The 12733-nt window shown below is 42.0% G+C and overlaps 1 pseudogene; it reads left to right on the top strand.

Annotated features, from left to right (window-relative positions):
* The first annotated feature begins 11419 nt into the window (after nucleotides 1-11419).
* LOC100764166 lies at nucleotides 11420-12478 on the top strand (annotated as a pseudogene).
* The last annotated feature ends 255 nt before the right edge of the window (nucleotides 12479-12733 follow it).

Below are 12733 nucleotides of genomic sequence, written 5' to 3'. Positions count from 1 at the left end.
TCTACAACTGCGTCCAACTTAGGAATGAAGTTTTATTACAAACATGAAAAAATACGGAAGATTCTCAAGTCTCCTGAATTTCAGAAGCTACTAAAATATGTCTATTAATACATTTAGCGAGGTCAGCCATATTGTGACTGCTGTGAACTGCAGTGAACTTTTTTCCCACTAATGACTTACTGTATAAACTTAAAAATGGGCCTGCAGAAATGACTTAATAGTAAAAGCACTTGCAGCCAGGCATGGTAGCACACACTTTTAATCCCTTGCACTTGGGAAGTAAAGGCAGTAGGATCTACAGTCCTGGCTACATAGTAAGACCTTTAGTAATAGAGCATTTGCCTCTCTTGTACAAGGCTCTGGATCCCATCTCTAGCCCACCAAACAAAATCTTCAAGTATAGTGAGACCTTGTCGCAAAAAACAAAACAAAACAAAAACAAAAAAACCACTCTAAAAACAAACAAAAAAACACCACATGCTGCTCTTGTTGGACCAGAATTCACTTCATACTTGTAACAACTACCTACCTAACTCAAGTCCCAGAGGATCTAATGCTCTCTATCTGAGAAGGTGCACATAAATACACTCAGCCACAAAAATCTTTTATTGTTTTTGTTTGTGTCAGGGTCTCATAGATATTCACCTGCACCTCCAGAGTTCTGGCATTATAAAATTGCACCACCATGCCCGGCTTCATAAATCTTTATTTTTCTTCTTCTTTTAAGATGAATACAGAAATTTATGGAAGCTGAATGTCAGGCTGGGGATATGGTTCAATTGCCGAATGGTTGGCATGTGTGAGGTCCTGGTTTCCAAAACCCAGTACCAAAAGAAAGGGTCTGGAGAGATGGCTCAGCAGTAAAGGACACTGGCTGGTCTTCCAGAGGATCCAGACTCAAGTACCAGCACCAACTTGGCTATTTTTAACCATCTATATCTCCAGTTCCAAAGAATCCAGAACTTTTTGTCTCCTCAGACACTGCACCCATGTGCTACAAAACATACATGCAACCAAAACATCCATACACATAAAATAAAAATAAACGTAGAAAAAAATTAAAGATAAAACAAGAATGGACACTCCTTGCTAGTACTCTTCATTCTTTTGATGACTAGGTAGACTTGCACTGCTGTTTTTTCTTTTTTGTTGTTGGTTTTTGTTTTTATTCATTTTTTATTTTTTGGTTTTTTGAGACAGGGTTTCTCTTTGTTGCCCTGACCATGCTTTGTGACTGGCCTTGAATTTAGAGATTTGCCTTCCTCTACTTCCCAAATGCTGGGATCAAAGGCGTGTACCACCGCCTGCCTATCTTGAGCTACTGTCTTGCCTAGGATATCTTCTCAGTGGATCCTTTTAGGTCCAAGGCTAATGATTGATTGAAAGACATGATACCTAGGTTCAAATCAACATTACTCATCATTGCAAAGCATTAGCAGTTTGTGTTTAATACAGTGTTAATTAAAAAAAGCAACAATTAACAACAGGAGAATGCCTGATCTTAAGAACCTGTGCTGTTTTTAAACTTTCAAACAAAAACAATGAAGCATAAAAATGTTTTCATAGTCAGCATAAAAAGATGGCATTTTCCAGTCATGTGCGATAAATCCTTAGCAATTGACTAAGCTATAATATTAGACTTACCAGTAAAATGGAAAATGGCAGATTTTATTTCAATTTTGTTTGTTTGTTTGTTTGTTTGTTTTTGTTTTTCGAAACAGGGTTTCTCTGTAGCTTTGGGACGGCCCTGGAACTCACTCTGTAGACCAGGCTGGCCTTGAACTCACAGAGATCCTCCCTCCCTCTGCCTCTGGAGTGTTGGGATTAAAGGTGTGTACCACCAACGCCCGGCTCAATTATTTCTTAATGGGAAGTTTACACAGCTTTATAGATATATAGATTTCCTCTCCCTGATCTGATCTATCCTTATAGTATAGTATCTTTTTCTTTCCTATCTTTGTGTCTTTTTGTTTGTTTGTTTGTTTGTTTGTTTGGAGACAGGGTCACCAAACACAGGATGGCTTCAAACTCCCTAGGTAACTGAGGATGACCTTGAATTCTCAATCCTCCGACCTCCTTTGAACAAGTGCTGGGGTTACAGGCACACACCACTACATCCATCCATGACAATGTCTTGAGTTAAAGCAATTGCAAACAAGTACCATCTTCTTAAGTTCAAGCAATGAACATGTATAAGCCGAGGCTATACCCCCAGTCCAGATTGGGTGCATCTCCTGCACCAGCATATAGGAACCATAATTGTTTTTTTGCTTCTGGGATGGGGTCTCACTATGTAGTCTTGGCTAGCCTGAAACTGACAGACATCTGCTTTCCTTTGTCTCTTCCTATGGATATTAAAGGTGTGTAACACCATACCAGGCTAAATTAATAATTTTATGGCTTGTTTCTAACTTACCATTCTAAATACAATCACACATAAAATGCCTGATCTTATTTTTAGGTCCAGGGATGGAATGTTTCTTTTTTTAAAATATTTATTTATTTATTATGTGTACAGTGTTCAGCACCAAATCTTGTTACAGATGGTTGTGAGCCACCATGTGGTTGCTGGGAATTGAACTCAGGACCTTTGGAAGAGCAGGCAGTGCTCTTGACCGATGAGCCATCTCTCCAGACCCCAGAATGTTTCTTATATTAATAATTGTTTTAAGCTAGGTGTGGCCATGTGGCAGCTGATGACTCTTCACTTGGCCTCCAACTTTCTGTAATTATCACTATTCATAAAACCAGACCGGCCAATGAGGCATTATGACAGTTGGCAAAGAGATTTGTAATGGAAGTTAACTTGTATTTCCTGAATCAGACCACCTGTTTCACTAGGAAGGTTTAAGAAATAAGGAAGAGAAAAATAAGCTTACCAAAAGCTAAGCCTTGGGTCACCAAGACAGTTCAACAAGTAACAATATTTGCTGCCTGGCTTGACAGCCGGAGCTTGATATCTGGAGCCCACATGGTATAAGGAAAGAATAGACTCCCCAGCGTGTCCTCTGACCCCCACACATGTGTAATAGAGTACTCCCAAACATGCACAAGTACACATACAAAAATACATAAATGTAATAAAAATGTTAAGCTGTCAGTTCTGGAAGAAAGGGACACCTGTCACAGTCCCTGGCCTTGGGAATATGTATTACCTCCTGCTTCCCTGTTCAGTATTAGTCAGATATCGTGCCCAGTGTTACATGGGGTTACAAAGGTAATTAGTTATCATCTAGACCTTGCTCTTGAAGAACTTGCAGGTTAACTAGGGCCAGAAGAAAGCATTGAATGTTTGAGAGAGGTCAAGCTAAAATGCTATGACTCAGCATGATTCAGTTCTTAAAATGGGTCACAGTTGAACAGCTGTACTTGCCAACTCTTCATTTCCTTCTCAATGCCCAGCTGCATAGCACAAGCCTTAGATTCTGCTGTCAAATGGAGATGATACATAGATCTTTCTTTCTCCTTTGTGTTTTCTGTGCCAGCAGGGAAAGTGCTGTGACTTTACTTGGAAAGTATGTGGCTAAAGATGAGGAGAATAAATTGATGTTTCCATCTCATGTATGCCTGCAAAGCAGAAACACAGGGACTGAACTAAAACCTGGAAAAGAAATCAGAATGGGTGTGGTAGAGCACACCTGTAATCAATCCATCTGAGCATTCAAGAAGCCAAGGACAGAAGATTGCAAGGAATTCAGGGCCAGCTGGACCTTCAGAGTCAGTTCCAAGTAGGTGTACGATGTTAGATCCTGTCTCAAAAAAAAAAAAAAAAAGCCACAGGGGCTAGAGAGATGGCTTTAGGATTAATAGTATGTACTGCTCTTACAGAGGACCCAGGTCCAGTTCCCAGATAACAACTTCAGCAACCAGGGATCCCAGGCTGTGGTGACATGTGCCTTTAATCCCAGCACTTGGGTTGCAGAGGTCTACAGAGTGAGTTCCAAGACAGTCTCCAAAAGCTACATAGAAAAACTGTCTGGAAACACAAACACAAAAACAAAAACAAAAAATAGGTTGAATGGCTAAGAATTGAAACTATGAATATAAAGCTCTCATAGCAAAGCCTGACACAAACCAAACAGATCACTGTTATCTGTTACTATCTATTGAGTGCATATTCTAAATTGCTTTCATTTGTTTGTTAATTTGTTTGCCTAGCCTGGAATTCACTGTGTAGACCAGTGTGACCTTGAACTCACAGAGCTCTGCCTCTTCCTCCATCAGTCCTGGCAGAGGTATAGTCCAGGCAGGCCTTGGACTCATAATCCTCCCATCTCCATTTCTTTGGGATAACCTGCCAGCATGTACCACCATTTCCAGCTGTTTTGGTTTTGATTTATGTTGGTTTTTTTTTTTTTTTTTTTTTTTTTGTTTTTATTCAGGATCTCACTATGTATCTCTAGCTAGCCAGGAACTTGAAGTGTAGACCAGGCTAGTTTAGAACCTACCCCACCTTCCTAGTGCTGGTATTAAAGGCATGTGCCATCACACTCAGCCTATTTTTTTGTTTGTTTGTTTCTTAGTTTTTGGTTTTTCTAGACGGGGTATTTCTGTGTAGCCCTCGTACTCTCTCTGTAGACCAGGCTGGATTTGAACTCACAAAGATCTGCCTGCCTCTGCCCCCCAAGTGCTGGGATTAAAGGCATGAGCCACCATGCCTTTCATGCCTTTTGTTTTTGAGACAATGTTTCTATAGCCCGTGGTGGGCTCAAGCTTGCTACAGAGCCAAGATGAGCTAGCAATCCTGATCCTCCAGTCTGCCTCCCTGACTAGTGGGGTCACAGATGAGCACCACCATGCCCGGCTATGCCAGGCATTTTTATAACTTTTTCATGAGTTTTTACAAAACTTTTATAAATTCTCACTATCCCCAGAAGGAAAATGTTCAGAGTTCTTAAATAATCTGCCCAAGGCAGAATGAGAGGGGGCAAGTTTCCATGCATCCCAAAAGCTTATAAAGCTCAGTTTATCCACTAAGCCATCAACTCAGCTCCATGTCTAAAAATTTGCCCTTTCAAAATCTTATATGACTCAATCAAGATGGTAATCTTAGCACTCAGGAGGCAGAGGCAGGAGGATCTCTGTGAGTTAAAGGCCAACCTGGACTACAAAACAGCCAAGGCAATGTAGAGAGACCTTGTTCCTCCACCAAAAAAGAAAAGAGAAAAATGTTATGTAAATGGAATTATACATGGACGAATTCAAAATTAGCTTTTTTTTCACCCAGCATAACTCTCTATAGATCAATCCAAATCATTGTAGATCAATAATCCATTCTTTTTATTGGTGATATTCCCCAGTTGGACTTTTTAGCTACCACTCACTGAAGGACTTATCAGTTTTTAGCTATTATAGTAAGTGTGATTGCAAAAAGAAGGAAAATAAATCAAACATTTATGCAATATTTTTGTATGAACATAAATTTTCATTTTGCATCTCATTTTCTCATTAGCATTTTCCAGATAGCCAGTGAAGCTAAACATGTGTTCTTAAATGGTAGTCTTCAGTTTCAGTTTCTTCTTTCCAGAACAACCTATTTGGTATTTGGCTTGTTTCTTTCTTTCTTCCTTTCTTCCTTCCTTTCTTCCTTTCTTTCATTTTTCAAGACAGGGTTTCTCTGTAGCTTTGGAGCCTGTCCTGGAACTTGATCTGTAGACCAGGCTGGCCTTGAACTCACAGAGATCCTCCTGCCTCTGCCTCCTGAGTGTTGGGATTAAAGGCGTGCGCCACCACCACCTGGCCAACCTTGGATATCTTGAATGTTAGTCCTTACTTTCCACCATGTGTTTCCAGACAGGGTCTCTTGTTGCTCACTGCTTCATAGGCCAAGCTAACTTGCCTCTTATATCTTTGGATATAACTGGAATTCCAAATGCTTCCATTACTGCTATGTTTTGCTTTCTAACCTGGGTTCTGGAGATCTGAACTGCATAGTAAGTGCTTTACCCACTGAGCCATCTTTCTAATCATCTCTAAATGTTTTTTGTTTGTTTGTTTGTTTGTTTGTTTGTTTTTGTAGTACTAGGACCTCAAATAAATGTGCTACAAAGTATTCTGACTGAGGTACATTCCTAGCCCAAGAGGTTATTTTAGCTTTTGTTTGTTTTGTTGTAGACAGGGTCTCTCTATGTAGCCCTGGTTGGCCTGCAACTAGCTATGTAGTTCCAGGATGGCCTGGAACTCAGAGATCCTCCTGCATCTTCCTGGTCTGTTGCAACAAAAATCAGCCATCACAGTTTCATGAGAGTGCATGCATTTCCATCTTAATGAATACTATTTCCCAAAGTGTTAGATAGAACATTTAGGAGTTGCATGAGAATTGCTAAGATGTGAGTGTGTGCAACTGATAAAGTAAGTGAAGGTGTTCATTCACTTTGAGCTTGTTGACATCACTGTAGCCTACATACTTGGTAGCTATCATTTATTCTGCGTCACTTTGTGCTGCAGGATATTTTATTTTGGTCAGAGAAGGGTCAAGCCATTTTATTCAGAGGCTTAAGGGTAGGAAGGGACTGAAGAGGTCCACACATTCCTCAGTAGGGCAGGTCTTTCTGGCTTCCCATCTCACTGCAGTGTATCTTAATTGGTGATATCAAAGCATTTACCTGCTTGAGGGCAGATGTCAAAAGCCCATAGATTTGCTTTAGTAAATCTTTCCCCTGACATTTTCAAGCATTTAAATATGTTTATTTCACTGCAAACCCAGCCCATGCTCTCCAGCATTTTGATCAGCCCTGAGAAGCTGCTGACATCACGGTCTTCCTTCCCTGGCGTTCCCGTTTCCCCAGCTCTGCAGCCAGAATTTAGAATCCTGACTCATCCTTCAGCCAGCCACAGAGAACGCTGATTATTCCAGTACAGTCAGTGCTCACAAAGTGACTTTGAAAAAGAGAAAGCTTCAGAGGAGCCAAAGCCAGTATGCCTTTAGGTAGCAGGTAGCCTCTTTTCAGTCCTCTGCTCAGTGGCTGCCACTTCCTCCTTGGCAGAAACAGGAGCCATGATTTTTGCAGACCTGGCCATAAATCTGTGGGCTATCCCAACCCACACAACCAATTCTGTCGTCCTGAATGCCATAACAGGGCAGCAACCTCCTTGATCTGCACTGATGGAGCCACCTGGCTATGGCATCTGCATAGCCCAGCAGTTTACACTTCAGCCAGAGATCTCTGACCTGCAGCTGAAGATGCAGTGTACTCCTGTGGTTTTAGCACTCAGGAGGCTGAGGTCCTAGGATTACAAGTTCCAGGTTAGTTTAGGCTACATGAAATCTTATTTCAAGGATTTTTGTTTCCTTTGGTTTTGGTTTTTCGAGACAGGGTTTCTCTGTGGCTTTGGAGCCTGTTCTGGAACCCACTCTGTAAAACCAGGCTGGCCTTGAACTCATAGATTCACCTGCCTCAGGCTCCTGAGTGCTGGATTAAAGGCATGCACCACCAATGCCCAGCTCATTTTAAAAATTTTATTATTTAGCCGGGCATTGGTGGCACACGCCTTTAATCCCAGCACTCGGAGGCAGCGGATCTCTGTGTGTTCAAGGCCAGCCTGGTCTCCAGAGCGAGTGCCAGGATAGGCTCCAAAGCTACACAGAGAAACCATGTCTCGAAAAACCAAAAAAAAAAAAAAACTTATTATTTTATTTACTTATTTGTTTCTGGTGGAGGGGGCACCAAAGCACAGGTTCGGAGGTCAAAGAACAACTTGCAGAACTCAGTTCAATCTTTCTACCATGTGGATATGAGTCATTTCATCAACCTTTCTGTTCTTTATTATATACACTAATTGTATAATTTACTCGGCTATTTCACATGCATAAACATGACATGTAAAATAAAAATCATTGTAGTTAATATTTCCATTTCCTTATCATTCCTTCTGTTTGGAGGCATCATGCTCACCTTTTCCAGTTTTTCACAGGTAGTTTAAATTGCAGTCACTCAACCATGCTGAAAACACTAGACATGATTCTCCCCTCCTAACTTTACCTCTTTCCAACTCCTTTCTGTCTTTGCTTCCCGGCCATTCCAGGCCTCTACTATTCACATTTTTACTCATCATTGGCAGTCAATATTTTTATTTTTATTTTTTTGAGACAGGTTTCACTGTGCAGCCTGGCTGTCCTGGCACTCGCTCTGTAAACCAGGCTGGCCTCAAACTCACAGATCCACCTGCCTGTGCCTCCTGAGTATTGGGATCAAAGGCATGCCCCCCCTGCCCCCCAGCTACAGGTCAACTCCTAAAGCTTCCATAGATGAGAATGGATGAGAACACATATTTGTCTCCCCCACCCAGGGTTCATTTCATTTAGTAGAATTTCATTAGTTAATTCCCTACATAATGAACAGAGAATCTGATGTACAAAAATTCTTGTAGGAATTGTGTGTGTGAGAGAGAGAGAGAGACAGAGACAGAGACAGAGACAGACAGACAGGCTCATAATTTCTGCTTAAGCTAAAGACAAAGACAGGGATTGGGCTGGGATGTCAAGGAGTATGAGAATTTATGCGTGTGCTATACAAATAATGTCAAGGAAAAGGTTTTGTGTATTACCAAAGGTCTGAGTTAAGTAAGTGTCACTATATGAAAACAAATTAAAGTGAATCTCTGTAGGTCTCTTGAGTAATATTCTTCCTTTCTTCTTTCCTGCTTTTAGTACTGAAGATAAAATCTAGGACCCCAGGCTCTGTCGGCAAACATTCTATAACTAAAGCTACAAGGCTGACCTTGATTTCACTCTGTAGCTGGGACTACCCTTGAACTTGGAATTTCCCTGTCACCTAGTGCCTAAGATTACAGGCCTATACCCTCCAGGCCTGGCCACAATTTCTTTCCTGTAAGTCTTTATTTCATAGGAAAGTTTGTTTTGTAATAGGCCCCCAGACCTACTTACTCCATGATGGAAGTACCATTCAGGCCATAAATCTCAGCATGTAGACAGTGCCACCTACCAAAATTAAAACAAAGGCCTACTCTGTCAAAGTTCATAGTTCTGGTAGTCTCTAAATGCACTAACCTTGCTTTTTGGCCACTGTAGTTCCACTTCTGGCTAACTGTTCTTGCTAACTAAAGTATGTCAACCCAGGATATGGTTTTTGTGCTTAAAAGCTCACTCTGAGAAAGGTTCGGGGGCTACACTAGGATCCCAAACACCCAGTGTAGTCATTGGGCAACTAATAATGACTTCCTATTGGCTTAAACCCACGCCCAAGCAGTCTTCTCTGGTGGATATCCCACAGTCATTTGTGAGGATTGTGTTTTTTTCTGTTGGGATTTTGAGACACAGCTCATGGAGACCAGGCTGATCTCTGAGCCATTAGATAGCAGAGAATGACCTAGAACCCTGATTTTCCTGCCTCTGCCTCCACTCAGCTCTCGTGGAAACATTTCTAGTGAATGATCGATTTCATTAGCTTGATTTCTATTTTGTTTTGTTTTGTGTCCCATGTTACAAACACAGAACACACACACACACACACACACACACACACACACACACACACACAAGTAAATAAATAAATAAATAAGAGATAAGGGGCTGGAAAGATAATTCAGAGGTTAAGAGCTCTTTCTGCTCTAACAGAAGACCTGAGCTCAGTTCCAGATATCTATATTGCACAGCTCCCAACCTCCTGTAACAACAGCTGTAGGAGATCTGAAACCGTCTTCTGGCCTCCTAGGGCAACTGCACTCAAGCACACATAATCCCACACAACTGATACGTATACATACAATTAAAAATAAGGCCAGTCACAATGATCAGTGCCTTTCATCCCAGCACTGGGCAGGCAGAGACAGGTGGCTCTCTGTGAGTTCAAGGCCAGTCTGGTCTACTTATTAAACTCTAGGACAGCCAGGGCTGCAGAAAGAGACCCTTTCCCCAAAACAAACAAACAAACAGAATCTTAAAATAAATATCCTTTTAGAGAGAAAGCATAGGGATGTAGGACCCACTGGTAAAGTATGTCTTCCCTCTGCCCTGTGATCTTTCCAGCATTCTTAGGATCCAAGTCTAAAGGAGGCAATCACTGACTTCCCTTACAAAAGTTCTTTGTTATCCATGTTTTGCCCTTAGGCCTCTGTTAGCCCACTAAATCCCTGCAGTAGGTTTTACATAGGTGCTTAGGAAGTGCTGTCTCAAGTTTGTTTACATCATATATACAGGGCTTTAGTTGATTTTTCCTTCTGTGTGTGTGTGTGTGTGTGTTTATATGTGCTTGCACACTTGTGTGCACTAGGCAAGTCCTTTATCATGTAGGTGCATCCCAGCCCACGACCTGCTTTTATAAATCCCAGTATGTATTATACATCCCTTCTAATACATATATATTACACATAACAGGGATGTATAATATATATATAATCATATATATATGTATATATATAATATACATATATGTATAATATATATATATATATATTAGAAGGAACTCAAGGATGAAATTATAAGAATCCACAGCAGTGCACAGGTCTGGGAGCACTCACCTATAATCTTAGCATGCAGAAGGCTAGGGCTGACATTCAAGGCCAGCATGGGCTAGAGGGTGAGACCCAGTCTCAAAATCACCATCAGCAAACGTTAGATGATACTGTATTACAAGTTACATGAGTGAAAGATAGGTCTTACTAATTTTTACTATCCTAGTCCCTGTTACAGTAACTGGAACACAGGCCTTCCATGAATTAATCTTTTTTATCTTTAAAATATTCTATGACTAATTCTCGAGGGAATGCTTTGTTTTCCCTCTCAACTTTAACCCCAAGTTGTACAACTTGTTTATTGCTGATCCTAAGAGCCAGCATTTAAGAGAGTTGGTAAGACAAAGCATTTTCCTCCGGTTTTTCCTGTTTCCTAAATTGCCTTCCCACCTTGATTTGCTAGTAGCAGCTGTTGACGTGTGCCTTCTGCAGGCCTTTGCCATGACACAGTAAGCAGAATCTGGAACCTGCAGAAAAGATGTTAGCACAGACGCTTTTAATGGGAACTGCCATGCACTGTACAGCGGTGTGGGTCTTAAGGTGTAGTGCTTGCAACAAGAATCCCAGCACTTGGAAGATTAGCCTGGGCTATGTAATGAGCTAGAGGCCACTGTGATTATCTAGCTGGTGTCCATGTTTTGACAATCAAGGATAAAGCTACTGTAAAGATATGGGTACTAATTGTTGTATGGGCACAAGTTGGATAAATTATCAAGAAACACTTGTTAGTTCTGATGGTAAGAATATGTTCAATCAGCTGGGTGGTGGTGGTGCACGCCCTTAAGCCCAGCACTCAGGAGGCAGAGGCAGGTGGATCTCTGTGAGTTCCAGGCCAGCCTGGTCTACAAGAGCTAGTTCCTCTTCATCTCCGGCTTCACAACTGCTAAAACTGGGACGTGGGGTCCATCCGGTCCATCTGGTGGAAGGAGAGGCGGCCACTCCCAACATGCAAAGCTGGGCAACTGCAGCACCTATGCCTACTGCACTGTCCCAAGTGGACAGAGAGAAGATCTGTCAGTGGATCAATGAACTGTCCAGTCCTGAGACCAGGGAAAATGCTTAGCTAAGCAAGAAGTGAGAATCTGTCCCTGACCTTGAACCCCTGCTATGGCATTCATTTGGTACTATTGCAGCACTTTTTTCTTTTTTGGTTTTTTGAGGACAGGGTTTCTCTGTGTAGCTTTGGAGCCTATCCTGGCACTCGCTCTGGAGACCAGGCTGGCCTCGAACTCACAGAGATCCGCCTGCCTATGCTTCCTGAGTGCTGGGATTAAAGGCGTGCACCACCAACGCCTGGCTATTGCAGCACTTTTACAGGAAATTGTAAATATTTATCTATCTATCAACCCTCAAACTTTGACAGCACACTAGTCCAACAGAGTTTGCAATGCTTTAGCATTGCAGCATGTGTGGGCCTCACACCAGGAGACCAGGTCGACTTTTATTGAAGAACACATCCCACTTTTTTGTACCCCTTTGTGCACACAGTCAGCGAAACTCATCGTCCCTTTGAGTATCTTCGGCTCACCAGCCTTGGTTATTGGGGCCTTGGTTAAAACAGACTAACAAGAAGTAATCAGCTTTTTATTGACAACAGAAATAATCCCTTTGTGTTTGCGCATTAGGGAATCTGGAAGTGAACTTTCTAAAATGGTTGCCACATTCATCCTACAGAAGATCCTCTTAGATGACACTGGTTTAGGTTATATATGTCAGGAGTATGAGCGTTTTTCCCATGTTGCCATGATCTTGGGTAAAATGGTCCTGAAGCTATCCAAAGAATCGTCTGCCAGTCTATTGAAGCATGTAGTAAGATGTTACCTCAGATAATCCCAGGAAACATGAAGCACTCAGACAGTGCCTCCCTGACCAGCTGAAGGACACAACCTTTGTCCAGGTGCTAAAAGATGACACTACCACAAAACACTGGCTTGCACAACTGGTGAAGAACCTGCAAGAGGCCCAGGTCATAGATCCCCAGGGACTTCCCCTTCCCCCTCAGTGATCCTTCCTATTCCCTCCCACTACTCCCATAAATTGGGGGGTGGAGATGGAACCACTGAGGAAAACAGCTCAGGTTTTATTGCCTCCTGGAAATAGACAACCTTGATGCTGAACTGCACTGGAGAAAAGGGGCAAGGTACCCCACTGAGGTGTGTAGGCTGACTAGAGGTCCTGGATCACCCTGCTGTTCCCAGGAATTGGGCTCCTGACACAGCAGCCTGCCGCCACAGCCCCAGGAGGGTGTCAACACCAGCAA

This window comes from Cricetulus griseus, chromosome 8 (genome assembly GCF_003668045.3).
Source record: "Cricetulus griseus strain 17A/GY chromosome 8, alternate assembly CriGri-PICRH-1.0, whole genome shotgun sequence".
In the NCBI taxonomy this organism is placed as follows: domain Eukaryota; kingdom Metazoa; phylum Chordata; class Mammalia; order Rodentia; family Cricetidae; genus Cricetulus; species Cricetulus griseus.
This window is presented reverse-complemented; position numbering and strand designations above follow the sequence as displayed.